Source organism: Drosophila suzukii, chromosome X, assembly GCF_043229965.1.
Source record: "Drosophila suzukii chromosome X, CBGP_Dsuzu_IsoJpt1.0, whole genome shotgun sequence".
Taxonomy (NCBI): domain Eukaryota; kingdom Metazoa; phylum Arthropoda; class Insecta; order Diptera; family Drosophilidae; genus Drosophila; species Drosophila suzukii.
Window position 1 is genome coordinate 29,360,452 of NC_092084.1, and position 18,360 is coordinate 29,378,811.

At 38.1% G+C, this 18,360-nt stretch overlaps 1 protein-coding gene across 1 annotated transcript in view; it reads right to left on the bottom strand.

Moving 5' to 3' along the window:
* LOC108007883 (chaoptin) overlaps positions 1–18,360 on the bottom strand; it is a 381,371-nt gene that overhangs the window by 149,533 nt on the left and 213,478 nt on the right. The gene's annotated exons all lie outside the window — the stretch shown is intronic.

An 18,360-nucleotide genomic window follows, 5' to 3' on the forward strand; every position in this document is an offset into this window, starting at 1 on the left:
CAATAATCATTATTTACAGTTCCCGACTTATATTTATATTTAAAACAAGGAAGAACGCTATAATCGAGTACCTCAATTATCAGATACCCGCTACTCAGCTAAAGGGACCACAGGGAGATGGAGATATGGGTAGGTATCGATAGGTATTGATGAGACTAATACATTTCAGTTAAAATTATTTTTCCAGCATGAAAATTGTGGGCGCCACAGATTTGGGCGGCTTGTGGGCGTTAGAGTGGGCGTGGCACCCTGCTGAAACAAACTTGCGCTGCGCAAGAAGCTCAGGAATCTACATACTAAATCCCAACTTTCAAGCTCTGTTAGTTTCCGAGATCTCAGCATTCATCCGGACGGACAGACAGACGGACATGGCTAGATCGACTCGGCTAGTGATCCTGTTCAAGATTATATGTACATCCTTTATGGGGTCGGAAACGCTTCCTTCTATCTGTTACATACTTTTCGACGAATCTAGTATACCCTTTTACTCTACAAGTAACTGGTATACAAATTTCTAACCTATTTTTTCGAAATTCTTCTAATGGCTACAATGCAGCCGAAAATAACTATTTTCGGTTGCGAACTACTCAGACTTCTTCTTTTTTGCCACTTTGCCCTTAATATATCCTGAGCTTCTTGACTCAGCTTCTGACCGAATCCCTTTTTTTGTGAACTTGGAACTCAGGGGCGAACTTCGCTTTGGAAACAAGTTACACTGGCATTGTCTTTGGGATGCGTTTTAATCTGCCCATTGTTCTTCGTCCCTAGCACTCGCCGCCCGGGGCGCGCCACTCCTTGCGCTTTCCTTTTCCTGTAGCTCAGCCTTGTGAATTATGTGTTTTAATATTTTACAAAGACTTTATTAATAATCTTATGCCCGTTTTTGCAGCGCTCCTTCTCTTCTTGAGCATTAACTAGCCCAATTTGAGCACACTTGAAGAGGGTGATAGAAGCCTTAAATTTAAATATGTGTACAAGACATAAATCCGATAGGCGACGCATAGTTGTGCAGTTTTTCGTTCTAAAAATCTAATCGAATAATTTAAATGACATGTTAAAGACAACACTGTGTAACACCAAAAAATTACCCCGGTGAATTAAGCATTGGCTTTATTGCGCATTTTCAAATGTGTTTTCAAAAACCAATCAAATTGACCAATGCAAATAGTAACGCAACCATCAAAATATAACTTAACTGCTTAAATTGTTTTACATGGACATTTCAACCATTTCTTATCAAACGTAACATCGAAATATCTTAGAAAAAAGTATTACTGCGCTTTCATATTTTTTGTGTATTTAGTATGGTACTAAAGATATTTATACCCGTCACTCGTAGAGTAAAGTGGTTTACTAGATTCGTCTGAAACTATGTAACAGGCAGAAGGATGCCTTTCCGACACCATAAAGTATATACATTCTTGATCAGGATCATTAGGCAAGTCTATCTAGCCATGTCCGTCTGTCTGTCCGACCGGATGAACGCTGAGATCTCGGAATCTATAAGAGCTAGGCTATTGGGATTTGGCTGTCAGATTCCTGAGCTTCTTACGCAGCGCAAGTTTGTTTCAGCAGCGTGCCACGCCCACTCTAACGTCCACAAACCGCCCATAACTGTGGCTCCTACAGATTTGATGCTAGAATAAAAATGTTAACTGAAATGTATTGTTCTTGTCAATAGTTTTCGATTGACCAAAAAGAGTTTGCACACCCACTTTAACGCTCACAAACTTCAAAAAATCGCAAGTATGAACGCGGATATTTCGGAAATGATCAAAGATAGAGAATTGGAATTTCATATTTAGATTCCGTAGCCTTGTACACAGCGCACGTTTGTTACGCGAATATGCCACGCCCACTCTAACGCCCACAAACCGCCTAAGCCTGTTTTTATTACCACAATTTTCATGCTAGAAAAAATAATGTTAACTGTAATTTATTAGTCTCGTCAATACCTATCGAATGATCCAAAAAAATTTGCCAGGTCAACTCTAATGCCCATAACGCCCTTAAATCTGTCTACCGCCCACATAACCATATATTGAGATCGCGGGTAGGTGGCGCATTTCAATCTCGCTTTGCTGGTTGCATATCTCCATATCCCTTTTGTCCCTTTAGCTCAGTAACGAGTATCTGATAGTCGAGGTACTCGACTATAGCGTTCTTTTTTGTTAATATCAATATCTTCAAAAAGTATTTTTTGGTATTTTGTAGACCTCTTTTGTGTTGTTACTTTATCCAATAGGAACGTTAATATTTGAAAAAGTTGTACACTCAATGTCGTATTACATGTTAAACATTTTAACTAGAAAGAAAACAACTTGCCAAACGGTTAAGGAAAAATTTTCCGAGCGAAAAAGTTTAAAACTAATTTAAAAATAGGGAAAGCGCTATAGTCGATGTCCTCGACTATTAGATACCCGTTACTCAGCTTAAGGGAGTGCGAGAGCGAATCTACATGCACAATCCCAAATTTCTAGCCTTTATAGTTTCTGAGATCACAGCGTTCATACGGACGGCCAGACAGACCGACAGACGAACATGGCTAGATTGACTCGGCTAGTGATCCTGATCATGAATATATATGTATACTTTTTATGGTCGGAAACGCTTCCTGTTACATACATTCTGACAAATCTAGTATACCCATTTTACTCTCTAGTAACGGGTATAAAAAGCTGATGGCAATTTCTGAGTCAACCCAAATCTTTTTCACAGTGAAATTATTGGACTAAGACTTTACAGAATATATGTTTTATGTAAAGTCTTCACTTTTCAGAGGTTGTAATGGTAGTCTTCGTGTGCGGGACGCAATACCCAGTTAAGAATTATACGCAACACATTGGAGAATATTTTTAAAGTAATTAAAAGTTGCATACTTTTGCATGGACGATTTGGGGCTTATGTTTTTAATAGTGTCATTTACTATTGCAACATAACTATGTTACTAGTAGATTAACTTTTAAGAAGTAAGCTATGCAATAAAATTCATTCAACATATTAAAAAGTAAATTATTATTTTGACCAAGAAAATTGTTTTGTGAGTAGGGAATGCATATTTGTAGTCGTAATAGGAGTTCTTTGAAAATGTAGGAGCAGTTGATCTGTTATAGAAATGTTGCATTTAATTTGCCCAACGCTTAAATGAATTTATACAGTTCTCATTTATATCTTTTTAGCGTTTTTTCTGCTGCTTAAACCTCTGGTGACCCAACGAGGCTTGTTTATTGCCGGATTCGCACCCGGTTGTGCAAAGCTTTTATCTTAAATGTGAGATTTCGTGCGAATGAAGGAAGTCTTCGCATCGAAAAATCGATTTAAGGTCTCAAAAAGAAGTGGTTTAATCGGGTTTACAAACATAAAAATGTAAATTAACTTATACTAAACATAAGATATTGACTACAAAAATGTATCAAGAGTGTATTGTATCTGAGGGAAGGTTACAGTATTTAGCTCTGTGCGCCCTAAAATTAGAAAATATGTTTGAATCCTGGTGAAAAGAAAGTTGGTAGAAATAGTTCATCCAACTGCCTCTTCCTTGCCATTTTCCTTTTTCCATGATGGTCCTTTAATGGGCAGAACCGTTGACCTGGAGGGAGCTCGGTACTGACTTACGAGTATTAGCAACTTAATTATCTGCGACAATTACAAGTAGGCAACGAATCTAAGCAGGAATGTCCTGTGTGCATGACGTGTGTGTGGGCTGTCAGCACATTTGTCTACGTGGCGTATGAATAATTGCAAATGCCAACAATGGGCGGCATTTGTCGTTGTGGTTGTCGGCTGTCGTTGTTGTGTCCTTGGCTCTACGTGGGTCCTCGTTGCTCCTGCTCCTGCACATTCCTCATTTGAAGTACGACTCACATATATACCTTGCTCGGTGATCATTTAGATAAATAATTCCAAATGTTAATTGAGTGCAAGGGTTTCACAGGCGGACAAAAGTTTTTGGCCTGGCCAGTGTGAAAATTAATTAACTAAATTATTAAGTGGTTGGCAAAGGCAAGAGTCTGTCCGGCCAAGACGAACATTGTAAATTATGCTTTTATTATTGCCGCAAGTTGTTCAGCACGATAATAACGATGTCCTGGCCATGTGCCGGCATTTGGCATTAATTGCGGCCTAGTGGCCAAAAATTACCTGACCCAAAGTCCCCATTCCTGGTCAGGACATTAAGCTATATTTATGACAGGCACCACCCCACAAATTGCAACGCCAAATGCTTATTTAATGAGTTAATTATTTTTTGTATTTATTGCAATGCCAAAATATGCGAATGAGAAACGTGAAAGCATGCGCTATTAAACGTTTTGCAAGAGAGCAGTCGGGAAAAACACATTAGAACTTTCGGGGTTTTCCTTTTTGACGGCAGGCTTAATTAGAGAGGGTTCTTAATGGTTAAAAGACTGTGGAAAATGGAAGGAAATACCTGGAATAAACTGCAACTCATGCGTGTAGCCAGTCAATTTTCTTAATCTTTTTGGAGTTTTTGGGCTATGTTTTAATTACAATATTAAAACAATTATTGCAAACATTTAAGGGCTTCTAAAGGAAATAAGTTTATGCTATAAAAATTAAAATACAAATTTTGATTTATTTTAGTTAGTTTATTTGTTATGCCAAAAATAAAAAAGTAAATTTAACATTTTCATTTTCATATATAAATTATATGAACATGAAAGTTATAAGTTATATTCTTTAACTTCATTTATATTTTAAACCTTAAACTGTAAGCCCGTTTTCTAATTCACATGTTAAAGATTAAAATAAGATTTAAACCTAGGGAACATTTAGAAGGGTTAACCCTAAGGTCTACTTATAGTTTTACTAATTGTTTTGGAAATTAACATTTCGAATCCAAAGAAAATTGGGTAAAAAAGTGTATAATCAATTTGTTTTCATTTTCCCATTATGTGGCCACATCAGATGATTTATTACACTAGTTTGCAGCAAAAACGTCCCAGAACGGGTTATAATTATTTCGTGACTATAAGGTGTGTTCCATTTTAAAGTTGGCGTACAAACGAACCAAACAATCCATATTTGGACAAAATTCATTAATTTTTTTGGTTTTACAAAAACACAGACACCAAAATAATTTGTTTAAGGATTTATATACACTTGTACCGGATAAAAACTTTAATGTATAAATTTGAGAAAAATCACTCATAAAATCATACCGATCGGGCCATTCGAACCAAAGATATAGTATTTTATAGCTAACTACCTCTTGATACAGAAGCAGGACACCTGAAACTTTAAACCCGATTATCTCGGAACGGTGTTATTTCCGATTGATTGATTGATAATTTTTGCTTTTCGCTAAACGAATTAATCATTTTTTTATAGCAAAAACGATTTTTTGTACGTTGCAAAAGTCCGCATTTCGACAAGATAATTCTTCGTTCAGCGACAAGAGTTTAGTTTAATCAATTAAACTAACTACATTTTTTAGATTTTCGATTTCAGGTATACCCGGAATCGTGTCTAGAACAAGGGACTTGAAATAGATAGGAGTCCGGCAGTTTGGCTAAAATTCCGTTACTTTTCAACTTTTTCCAATTTTTAAATTTAAAAAAAAAAGTTGAAATAGTGTACTTTAAGACTCAAAAAACAGAATTTGAAAAAAAACTTTTCCTACATAAAAAAAATCCAGAAATCGGCATTTCCGAAAAGTTATTTGTAACCTAGTGTTACCTGCAAAAAAATAAAAAGCAATGGCAATCTGGACCTGACCAGTGGAGTTCAAATGATGGAAGGCCAAGAACCAGGCGACCGTTAACCCGAATTAACTTGTTTAACTCATTCGTGGCCGGCCGCAGAAATGAAAGGCAAACATGATATGTTTTCGACTCCACAGACAAAGGAAACTTTTCCAATTTTCCGAGCACATTGTCCCGATTGCTGCTGCGCGTCAATCAATCAATCAGGCAATCGTTCAAGCGCACATTAATTTATTCATTTTAGCGGAATCGCAACGAGAAATATTTTTCCCATTTAATTGCTCTCTTACCAATTTTCGTGCAGAGCGGGCGCAAAACGCTTTTTATTACTTAACCGGAAATTGGCAATTAAAGCGATTTAACGGCCCACATGAATGCGGGTCTCTGAGAATGCCCCAAAAGCCGAAGCAAACATAGGAATTTCGGGAAGGGGAGTCAGCAGTCTACCAGTCTCCGTTTTAATGGGCATTTTCCACGCTCCTCCTCAGTTTCTCATCAACTAACGTCATCGTTCAGGGCCTTAATCAAGTTTTAAATGGCCACAACCGCCACTACCCCCCGTTTTCCCGCCCCCTCGAGGTGCTGCCAACTCGTTCATTGTTATTTATTGTGTGTTGTTGTTATTGCCGAAAATTTATTTCAATTTTCGCCAAGCTCAAAGTTTTGTATTGTCATTTTGAACGTTTGCCTTTTTCCAATTAGAGGTGGTTGTGAAGGGGGTTCAGGGGGACATTTAGGGGGTGGCTTCGGAGAGTGCTTGCCAGGGGGAGCATAAAAACTCATTTAACTTTTTTGGACGGCGAAACGCCAAACGACCAGCTTTGGAGCGATATCTGTTGCATAGTTCTCGGAAACCTGCATAATTAATTATTTGGACTTAGCGGGACGATATAGAACGAAAGCGGGTGCGGAATGAAACGAAAACGTTATTTCCAGTATAGGTTTGAGGGCCGGTTCGCTTAACAGCACCGAATTGAACTTCTTAATTCAAAAGGAATTTCAACTGAAGGTGGAATGTGCAATAGTTTAATTTAAAATAATATCATTTCCTTTGATTAAACTTAATTGTCTGATCCTCCATTTTTGTCAGAGATGTTCTGTATTTTAAACAAATAGTACTAAACCATTTCAAATAGTTGTAAACGTTTTGAAAAACAGCGCAAAGAAATATGAAACATATTAATTTTTGCCCAAACCGAAGCACAATTTTTTTTGTTTTAAAAAGTAAGCACAGTAAAACAATTCCTTAAGAAATATGATTTAAAATATTGAATGTTCAAATTTTTTGATTGGCAACTAGTTTTATTGAAAAGATTTTAAAAAAAGTTTTATAACACCGAACTGGGTGCTACATGGAAACCATAAAAATTTGATTTAGTTTACATAGTCTGTCATGGGAACTCTGAAGGAACTCCATGCAGAACCAAGTCTACAAACACACAAAATGACTTACACAGCCTATCAAGGATTATCCTGATCGGGACGCTATGATTCTCATCCCATTCAATGCGGAAGGTGCTTTGCTTCCTTTGTTGTGGGTTGGCATTAAGTTGGCATTAGAGTGATATTAAACTTAAGTCGAGCTAATTCAAAAGTGCTCCTTTAAAAAAATTAAAATTTTTAACGAATTTAACGAATAACATTAATATAGTACCAGTCTTCTACATAACATTTTTGGCACTTGAAATCCCTCCCTTAGCACTATCGGAATCTATACTTGTTGTGTAATAAATTAAAAATAAATCAAAGAATTATGTATAAAATACATACGGTTTTGGGTTCTATCCCCTATATCCCGCCGTGGATCCGCGCATGCTTAAGCCACATTTTTGAAGATGGTATTTCAAAGTAAGTTTTAATTTATTAAGCTTGTCAATACCTATCGCCTTGCCTAAATTTTCTTAAGCCGGATTTTTTGATTGTCCTTTTATTGGTTACTACTCGTATATATGAAGAACATGATCAGTGACTTCACAGCCAAAGATAACTGATAGTCGAAGCACTCGACTATAGCGCTCTCGCTTTTATTATACCCGTTACTCGTAAAGTAAGAGGGTATACTAGATTCGTCGGAAAGTATGTAACAGGCAGAAGGAAGCGTTTCCGACCCCATAAAGTATATATATTCTTGATCAGGATCACTAGCCGAGTCGATCTAGCCATGTCCGCCTGTCCGTCTGCCCGGATGAACGCTGAGATCTTGGCGTGCAGATTCCTGAGCTTTTTACGCAGCGCAAGTTTGTTTCAGCAGAGTGCCACACCCACTCTACCGATCACAAACCGCCCAAAACTGTGGCTCCTACAATTTTGATGTTAGAATAAAAATTTTAACTCAAATGTATTGTTCTCATAAATACCTATCAATTGACCCAAAAAAAAGTTTGCCACGCCCACTTTAACGCCCACAAACCGCCCAAGCCTGTGACGCCCACAATTTTCATGCTAGATAAAAAAATTTAACTGAAATGTATTGTTCTCGTCAATACCTATCGATTGATCCAAAAAAAATTTGCCACGCCCACTCTAACGTCCATAACGCTTAAGTCTGTCTGCCGCCGGTAGGTGGCGCATTTTAATCTCGCTTTCCTGCTTGCATATCTCCACTTCCCTTTGGTCCCTTTAGCTGAGTAAAGGGTATCTGATAGTCAAGGCACTCGACAATAGCGCTCTCTCTTTTATTATACCCGTTACTCGTAGAGTAAAAGGGTATACTAGATTCGTCGGAAAGTATGTAACAGGCAGAAGGAAGCGTTTCCGACCCCATAAAGTATATATATTCTTGATCAGGATCACTAGCCGAGTCGATCTAGCCATGTCCGTCTGTCCGTCTGTCTGTCCGGATGAACGCTGAGATCTCGGAAACTATGAGAGCTAGGCTATTGAGATTTGGCGTACAGATTCCTGAGCTTCTTACGCAGCGCAAGTTTGTTTCAGTAGACTGCCGCGCCCACTCTAACGCCCACAAACCGCCCAAAACTGTAACTCCTACAGTTTTGATGCTAGATAAAAAATTTTAACTGAAATGTATTGTTCTTATCAATACCTATCGATTGACCCAAAAAAAAGTTTGCCACGCCCACTTAAACGCCCACAAACCGCGAAAACCTGTGACGCCCACAATTTGCATGCTAGATAAAAAATTTTAACTGAAATGTATTGGTGTCGTCAATACCTATCGATTGATCCAAAAATAAATTTGCCACGCCCACTCCAACGCCCATAACGCTTAAATCTGTCTACCGCCGGTAGGTGGCGCATTTTAATCTCGCTTTGCTGCTTGCATATCTCCATTTCCCTTTGAGTAACGGATATCTGATAGTCGAGGTACTCGACTATAGCGTTCTTCCTTGTTTTTATTTTGAAAAGATCATCACATAATTTTATTTATAACTTTTGAACGGATCTTCGAATTTTAACATTCACTAAACACATTTTGTGTTCGCCTGTGACGGCTCAAATTTGTATTTCAATACGTTTGTTAAAAACACATTTAGCAAAAAACTGGTAAAATATTCCTTCGTGTTATGGAGGGATAGAGAAATAGAAGGCGGAGCAAGAGGATGACTTGCGGGTGGACGCTTAATTTTCTGTCTTTGCCAAGCATCCAATTTGCCGCCACATTGCAGCTAAAGTTATTCGCGAAAAACTTGAAACTTTGCCACCATTCATCCACCAAAGTGAAGTCGCCCTCCGATTACCGCACTAATTTCAATTGCTCTTGGCTAATGTGGGACAAGTCGCAGACTCTTGGCCCTCCACGCGCTAGTTTATGGCGAAAGTTAAGCTGAAAAATGCGCGGAGAAAATGTCAAGTGCAATTTATACAAATTTCACGGTTACTGCTGAAGTGTCGAAAACTTTTTCACGGTTACTCGGCCAAATGACGGCCACGGAATCAGCTTAAGTCCGTTGGAGTCTTAGCGTTTCCTTTTTTGGGTTCACCGACCACACAAATTCCAGGGCTTTTCAAATATTTGCGCAAATTTCTCAAGTTTCATTCAGCGCGGCTGGCTAAACAATTTAACGATTGTTAATCAATCGATACCATATGTATTAAGGGGCACCTTTGGGGCAATCACAATATACCAACTTTTCGAGCTCACATTTGCAATTCACGATTGGCCATCTAAATACTGTCGGTACTGGGGCATATTAGTTCATCAAAATGGGAACGTTGCATGGCAATATGACTATAACAATATGTAGTGACTAAAAAATTGGAACTATTTAAAAATAAATTGTCTAAAAGACACAATTGAGTATGTAATCGATTGTTCTCACGTATTAATATTTTCTTTTCCAGGCTATCTGTCGGTCTACCCAAATGCTGAAATATATTTCCCCAAATTATTTTTGTGAGCCGCAAATTCTCGTGTGTGTGTATATTTTTTTAAAACATTTTTTCCGGAGCTAAAAATGTTCGTGCATTCGATGCGGAAAACAATCGCTGGAGTGGTCAGGGTTCTATATTTTTTTCGCTGCAGCTGAATGCTTTATTTCGCCCGCTGCGCTTTGGGGGTTTTGTAATATTCCCCGATGTCAGTTTGATGGCCAACAATGCAAACTTTCCGCAACAACAAACAACAAGGGGGCGAAAGAAAGAAAAACTTTCACCATTTAATTGGAAAATTAAATTTTACGCTGCTGCTGCGCGGAAGAATGCAGGCGCACAGTTTCTCACCTTAGCCGGATTTTCCGTCCCAGCTCGTGTTTTCCATCTGCCATGTATTATCTAAAGCGAAATGCATTTAAAACATTTTGCTTGCTGCATTCCGGGGATTCCCCGGCCACTCCAAGTGTCATGTCAAGTGTCCCCAGTTCCCTGCGCTTTCTTCCACATTTTCTACTTATGCAATTCTCCAAAATGACTCGGAATTCATTTGACAAATTGTCTGTCTAGAGGAGAGAGTGGCCAGAAGTGGGTCCGGAGGGCAGATGCCTCATTTCACTCCTCGGACTGCTGTCGTAATTCGTTTTGTGCCCTGTCATTGGTTGGGCAAGTGGCAAAATTAAATTTAACAAGACGAGCGCCAGGACTGCCACATTGTTTAAAGTGCTTAACAAGCGGCAGGATCACAAATACGACGGGCAGACACCACAGCTCAGCCGGAGCCAACACCTTCCAAGGGCCTTCGGTCCCCAGCCGGGGGCCACCGCCACCTCCGACGAAACTGCACCCGGCAAAGAAGTGGCATGAAAAATGAAATGAAAACCAGCAAGTAACCGCAATCATTGCTCGACTCGCCGCTCGTTAGGAGCCGCCGGCAAAGTGGAAAAAGCGGGAGGAAAATCGTTGGAAAGCGGTAGGCGGTAGGTGGGTCCGGGTTAGTGGTCGTTGTCCGAACAACCTCAGCGAAAAGCGTCCAATGCCTTTTCTTGCACTCTGATTCGAGCTGCATTTTTGTACAATTTGCCTGGAATTTTAAGGGTTTATATACAATGTACCCGCCACAGGAGTGGTTTTTAGAACTGTAGGTAACAGTTTTAAGAATTTATAGTGACCTAAGCAGCAAACATTAAACGCGATTGCCTCGAAGTAGTGTTTTCCGGCATATAGGGTTCATGTTGCTGAACGATAGATACTTTATATTTTTGCAAATTCAATTTTTAGCAAAACAAAAAAAAACAAGGAAGAACGCTATAGTCGAGTACCTCGACTATCAGATACCCGTTACTCAAAGGGAATAAGAGATATGCAAGCAGCAAAGCGAAATTAAAATGCGCCACCTACCGGCGGTAGACAGTTTTAAGCGTTATGGGCGTTAGAGTGGGCGTGGAAAATTTATTTTTGGATCAATCGATAGGTATTGACGACACCAATACATTTCAGTTAAAATTTTTTAACTAGCATGCAAATTGTGGGCGTCACAGGTTTTCGTGGTTTGTGGGCGTTTCAGTGGGCGTGGCAAACTTTTTTTTAAGTCAATCGATAGGTATTGATGAGAACAATACATTTCAGTTAAAATTTTCTGTCTAGCATCAAAACTGTAGGAGTTACAGTTTTGGGCGGTTTGTGGGCGTTAGAGTGGGCGTGGCAGTCTACTGAAACAAACTTGCGCTGCGTAAGAAGCTCAGGAATCTGTACGCCAAATTTTAATAGCCTAGCTCTCATAGTTTCCGAGATCTCAGCGTTCATCCGGACAGACAGACGGACAGACGGACAGACGGACATGGCTAGATCGACTCGGCTAGTGATCCTGATCAAGAATATATATACTTTATGGGGTCGGAAACGCTTCCTTCTGCCTGTTACATACTTTCCGACGAATCTAGTATACCCTTTTACTCTACGAGTAACGAGTATAACAATTGTTATGCTTTTCTAAACCTTTGCCATTTGCTCTGTACTCGAAACATTAAAAACTTTGTCGTAAGAGACAAGATAATTGAAAAATCGAATAACAACAATTTTTGAATTAGGATTACCCATTTTCCCGAAATAACTTCCACCACAACTTACTTGAAAGCGATAGAGGGCTGCATTTTTTCAGTAACTCATAAATTTTGCACTTAAAAAAGCTGTTACGTACAATAAATCAAACTTTGCTTTCATGTAAAAAAACCTTGAAATGTATACATATAACCACGTCCAAGTCAGTAAAAAAACCCTGCAGGAAAAGTGCAAACTAGTTTCAAAAACAGCTGTTTGTAGAAATAGTGAAAAGCAAACGGGATCGGTCTGGATGCGTTTGGACTAGAAAATTCGTGCCAGTTGATAAAATTAATATTACTAAACAAGTAACAAGGCAACTTATCTTGGACTGGTGGCGTTTGAAAGATAAAACTCCTGGTTGAAAAACTAGAAGCTCAAGTTTATTTAATAAGCAACTAGGATTTAAGTATGTAGTTGAAGTAGTTCGATTGTCCAAAAATACTGGCTATGGGTAACCAAAACGGTTGTGGATTCCATCCTCAGATTGTCGACAGTTTTTGTTGTTATTATATTTATAGTCACTAATTACACTTGTTACTCGTAGAGTAAAAGGACTTACTAGATTACAATAGGTGAAGCCAGCCTAGTCCATCTAGTCATGTCCGTCTGTCTGTATGAGTGTACATTGGGTATGATTGATATTAGAAACTATAAAAGCTAGAATGTTGAGATTAAGCACGCAGATGGGCTTCCTGCGCAGCTCAAATTTTTTTTTTTCTTAGGAAATTTAACTATAACTATTGTATTAAAAAATATATATTAGATTAACTAATTAGAAAAGAAAAGTAAAATAAAATGTGCTTTGGGCCGGACTCGAACTTCGAACCCTAAGAACAAAAAGTGACGCAAAGCAAAGTTCATATGATTTTATTTCGTGGCAAAATGTTTTCTTTAGTTCCAACAAATTATTTTTGTACCTAAATACTATTTTTAGGCATCCTATTACCTCAAATCTAGGATAAAATTGCATACATTTTAGGCCATTAGTGACCTAAAATGTTAGGTCATTGAATACTACATGGACTTAGCTCCTCGGTTAGGCCAATTTTAACATACCTAAATTCTAGGCCATTTTTGGGCATTTTAGTTCATTTATTTTTCTGGGTGTAGTTAGGATGATAGTCTGAGCAATCGCCTATCCTGTTCCTCCTTGTTAGGGTTTTTAAGTTTTGTATCTTCATTGGGAAAACCAAAGGAAATAGTTATATTATAAAAATTTTGAATGCTTAAAAGTTATACCGAAAAACCACCTTGGCTTAAATCGTATTCTAGGTTTCTATGGGCAATTTATGGCCTAGATTTTAGGTAATTGGCTGCCTAAAAGTACTATACATAGTACAAAAATTATTTGCTTGAACTTACTTAAGCAATTTGTCACGAAAGAAAATCATATGGGCTTGGCTTATGGGAACAAGTGGTGGGTCACCTCATAGTATTAAAACATTATTCTTCAAATATTTTTTTGTAGAACGAAATAATTTTTGGCTGTTCGTAACCTAAAATGTTTTGGGCAAAAGCCCAACAATTTTTAAGCAGGTTATGCATGACCCTAAATTGTGTTCATAATTTCTCTGGGTTTACCTATTTGTGCTACTACTGCAGAACAAATAACTCTTAAGCGAATGGGCTAGGTATTAAATCGGTCTGCGTAGCCAGTAAATCTATGGCTTGTAGCTAACCCTCCTTGGTTTTCCCAAACTTTCCCCATTTTCCGCCAGTTTCCCCGTCCGACTTCCCTTGCTATTGTCCCTCTTTTATCTCTGCCTGCGGGCACTGAACTCATTTGGCTTTGGTGTCGGCCTGCTTAGCAGGAGAATGGCTACAAGTGCTGGCCACCAGGACGAAATGGCTGAAGCCATCATCCAGTCATCCAGACATTCAGTCATCCAGTCATCCAGTCACTCAACCTGTGATCCTGCTGTCCGGCATTTTGCTTGTGTACCCTGGGTGTCTGTTTGAGAGGAAAGGACGCTGAAGGAGCTTTGATTTTGCGGTTGGGGAATGTGACATGCCCATCCTTCTCCGTCGTCTCCTTTACATTAGGTAATTACTTCTTTGTGACTCTCGATGAAGTGAAAATTCATTAAGCTGATGCACTCAGTCTTTCAGATGCCGATTCCGTTTTTACAATTAATCAATATGCAGCGACATTTATAAAATCAAATTAAATCGCTCTTGACGCTCTTTGTAGGTTAAATGTTAAATGAAGTTTGATTTATCATCGTCAGATGTCACAAAAAATGATGTGCATCGGGTGCATTTGTCACAGCTAAAAACAAATTTTTTTACTAGAGGTCTGATACTCCTATGTCCATTGAAATAAATTCAAGCTGAATGGTATTAGGCAAAAATATGTTCGATTGTGTCGTTTACACATGGTGCACTTTCATCAGGAGGTTCCCTTTTTAAAGACATAAGGTTTAGCGTTTGTGCATTTATATTTAGGACACATAAATAAATGGCTTCATTTAAGGGTGTTTAAAGTTAATAAAAGTGTTTTTTGTATGTCTTTATGAAACCAAGCTGACACGTAGCATAGATTATCTAAAAGCGTACCTTGGGGTAGATATCATCTTGCTCGAACTGGAAATAATTATCAGCGCAACGACTATCAGATACCCGTTGCTGAAAAGAGGCTGTTTTCAGGATAGCACACGAGCTTCACCTAGCGTCGATTTCATAATTCGCTTATAGCTTAATGAGTACAAAAATATTAATACAAATATATCAGATTTAAGCGATAAGAGCTTTTGTGGGCGGCGGCCCACACAGACAGACGGACATTGCTAGATATATGTTATTTTAAAAATCTTTAAAAAAATCGTAAAGGAATTTAAATTACACTGTCGTGATCAAGGGGTATTACACTAACCTTATTTATCATCAACGGCTTAGGGGCATTTCGGCTGTAAACTAGTATAATTAATCCCCTTCATTCCAAAAAATTAAAAAAATGTTTAAAAAGCTGGCTTTCGCAATGCTCTGTAAATTTTATCTTTCTTTAAATTTAACCAACGAACTCCTACAAAACTCTTGCGAATATATTTTTGCAGCTTTCCAATTTTTAAATTTTTTAAATAATAATTTTTGGCAAGAACAGTTTAAGAGCAGTTTTTGATTCCAGAACGTTTTGAAAATTGTATTGCAAATGATATCGCAAGCTAAAAACTAGAAAAAGCTTAAGTAAGAAGGGACGCTATTGTCTAGATCCTCTATTGGATTCCCGTTTTTCAACTTACGAATTTCAAATAAAATAAATGGCTGCCGATTATTACGTTATTGCTCCCTTGTGATTTTAACACTATAGGATCTGCCTAAGTATATCTAGAATTTTTAAAATATTGATATGTGTAAATTTGTCAGCGATTTGCATATCAATTAATAATCGTTCAATTAACTTATCGAAAATTCAGGACGTCGTTCAATACATTATGTTGAAATAATGCTGAAGACAAAAACTCAAGTAAAAATATTAAATATTACTTTACTATTTAAAATAGTTGTTTATGTATTTGTTTTTGCTATGTTTACCATTTAATTAGTTGCAGAACTATCGTAAGAATTCCATCAGTGATCAGGTAACATGTGGTTCTGCTGAGCGCGGCCATTTTTGAGCCGTAACCATTTTAAATGTGGCTGCTCTATCTATCAAAACTATTCCAACTATTCTTTGTGAATTTTAAAAAGGTGGCATTCCGCGGCATTCAAAAGACCAGCAAAAGCTGCATAGAATCCATCGACCACAGCCATCAGCTGGGCTGTCTATGGCTCTTTAAAAAATTCAGGGAATCGGCACTTTTGCATGCCTGCATCGAAATTTGACAGGAAAATGCAATTTGCGGCTGAGACCCTTACTTAAGACCGAAATTCGAACACAAAGCCAAGTCTCTGGTCAGCTGCTAACGAAGCCGAATTTCAAGTGTGCGCTAGCCCGTTTTTACTCTATCTTTCCCATTTGCCCTCCACCTCGGCGGCAACGGAATAAACTTGCTTATTGCTTTGAAATGCAATTCCAACTTGCTACATTTATGAGCTGTATAGACTGCACAGTGTTTGGGCAGCGAAATACATTTTTTCACAGCAGCAGCAAAAAGATCGGAAACTTCCCTCATAATTTCGTTGGGTTTTATAATAAATAACTTTTCACTAAAATTCCAGTACACAGACAGAGGATAGCCACTCAATAAAAAAAGAACACGAGCGGAGCAGAAAAAGACGCTCGACAAGCACCAGCAGAAGCAAAAGAACTAACAAAGCTGAGCGTAATACAAATATATGCGAGTGAGGGCAAAAAGGGGATATAAGAAAAGGATAGGGGAATGTAGTAAGTGCATGCCAGTTACAGAAACACTCAAAGTTTATGAAAGGCGCGTCGTTGTCGGCACCAAAGTTTTCCCAATACCCTACATGAAGCAAAGCCCAAAGGGATGCAGTTCGCGGTGGTGCTAAGTCAAAATAGTGAATATCTTGGGAATACGTTAGACACTTTAGATGTTAATGTGTTATAAGCAATTGTACACGCTAAAATATGCTATTTATACCAGTTTCTCGTCGAGTAAACGGGTACACAGAGAAAACTATCCAAGAACATCATTCTTGAATTGAGAACAGTATTCCTGAATTGAGAACATTGTTCTTGAATTGAGAACATTGTTCTTGAATTGAGAACATTCGTTCTTAAAAGCCGTGTAAGTACATTTTGGTATCAATATAAGAACGAAATGGTGAGAAGAGAAAAGTTAAATTGAGTTTATTTAACAACTTATTAATAAGTATACACTAAGGACTGAACTAATAGCTTATTTGTTCAATGTACTTAAATATCGCCAGTTCTACTTGATTCGAGCAAAATTAAAACATTTTCAACTTAAAAATGTCGTTCTATTTTTAAGAACATTTTTAACTCAGATGAGAACGTCAAAATTTTCTCTGTGTACATAAGATTCGTCGGAAAGTATGTAACATGCAGAAGGAACCGTTTCCGACCCTATAAAGTACATATAATCTTGATCAGGATCACTAGCCGAGTCGATCTAGCCATGTCCGCATATCCTTCTGTCCTTATGAACGCTGTGACCTCGGTGATACAAAGTTCAAGCGCACATAAAGCTAAGATCTGTCTGGCGCCAACACTTTTGAAGACGTTGTTTCAGTGTGAGATAAAATTGATTTGATTGATATATTCCTATCTAAATGCGAACAATCGTACCAATCGCAGTACGAGGCATTGGCATGGTCAGTAGTGTCGCTACCGTCCGCTAGGTGCCGTGGCGCTGACATCAGCCAATAGAATTGCCCCGGAATCTTATCTCTGTGTGCACAACTTTTGTATGTTGAAGGTATGTTTCTTACCTCGTTAAGAGGTGTTTTTGTTTGATTATATTTGAAACAGAGCAACGGGTATTTGATAGTCGACTAATATGAATCTTTCAGTTTTTTTAAAATTTGTATTCTTAAAGCGCTAAAAAACTATTTTGTTTACGCTCGAAAAAGGACCGTCTTTATCGAAGGAAAAATCGAAGTGATTTTTAATATTATAAAATGGACAGAGTTTGATTTTAAAAGGATCGGTATTGACAAAACCCCATTCCAACGTGCTCTTACAAAAATATTTAAAAATGCGGGCGCCTGACAGATTTTAGCGTTGAGGGCGTCTATGGAGGTTAAAGTGGACGTGTTAAAAAAAACAAGAGGGAAGGCTACAGTCAAGTACCTCGCACATTTTACACTTTTATCCACTGACTGTGACGTCGCATTGATGATGTTCTCATTAAATATGAAATAATGGTTCGATTTGAACAATTTTCGGTGTGCTGGTAGGTATTGACTAGCGATATATAACACTCTGCAACGTTCTAGCTTTCAAAGCTTCTGAGATATAAGCGTTTATACGAACGATTTTGCGCGGTATGTGCTTTTTTTTAGTTAGCGTGGCAACATTTTTTGGGTCAATTAATAGGTATTGATGAGTGCAATACATTTCCGTTAGTATTTGTATTCTAGCAATTAATCTGTAGGAGCAAAAATTGTGGTTGGATTGTGGGCGTTAGAATGGGCGTGACACATTCGCGCTTACACTCGGCTAGTGATCGAAAATATAACCACTTTATGGGGTCGGAAACGCTTCCTTCTACCTGTTACATATTTTTCCCCAAATGCAATATATTTTTTTCTCTAAGAGTATTATAACAACTTATTTTATTTA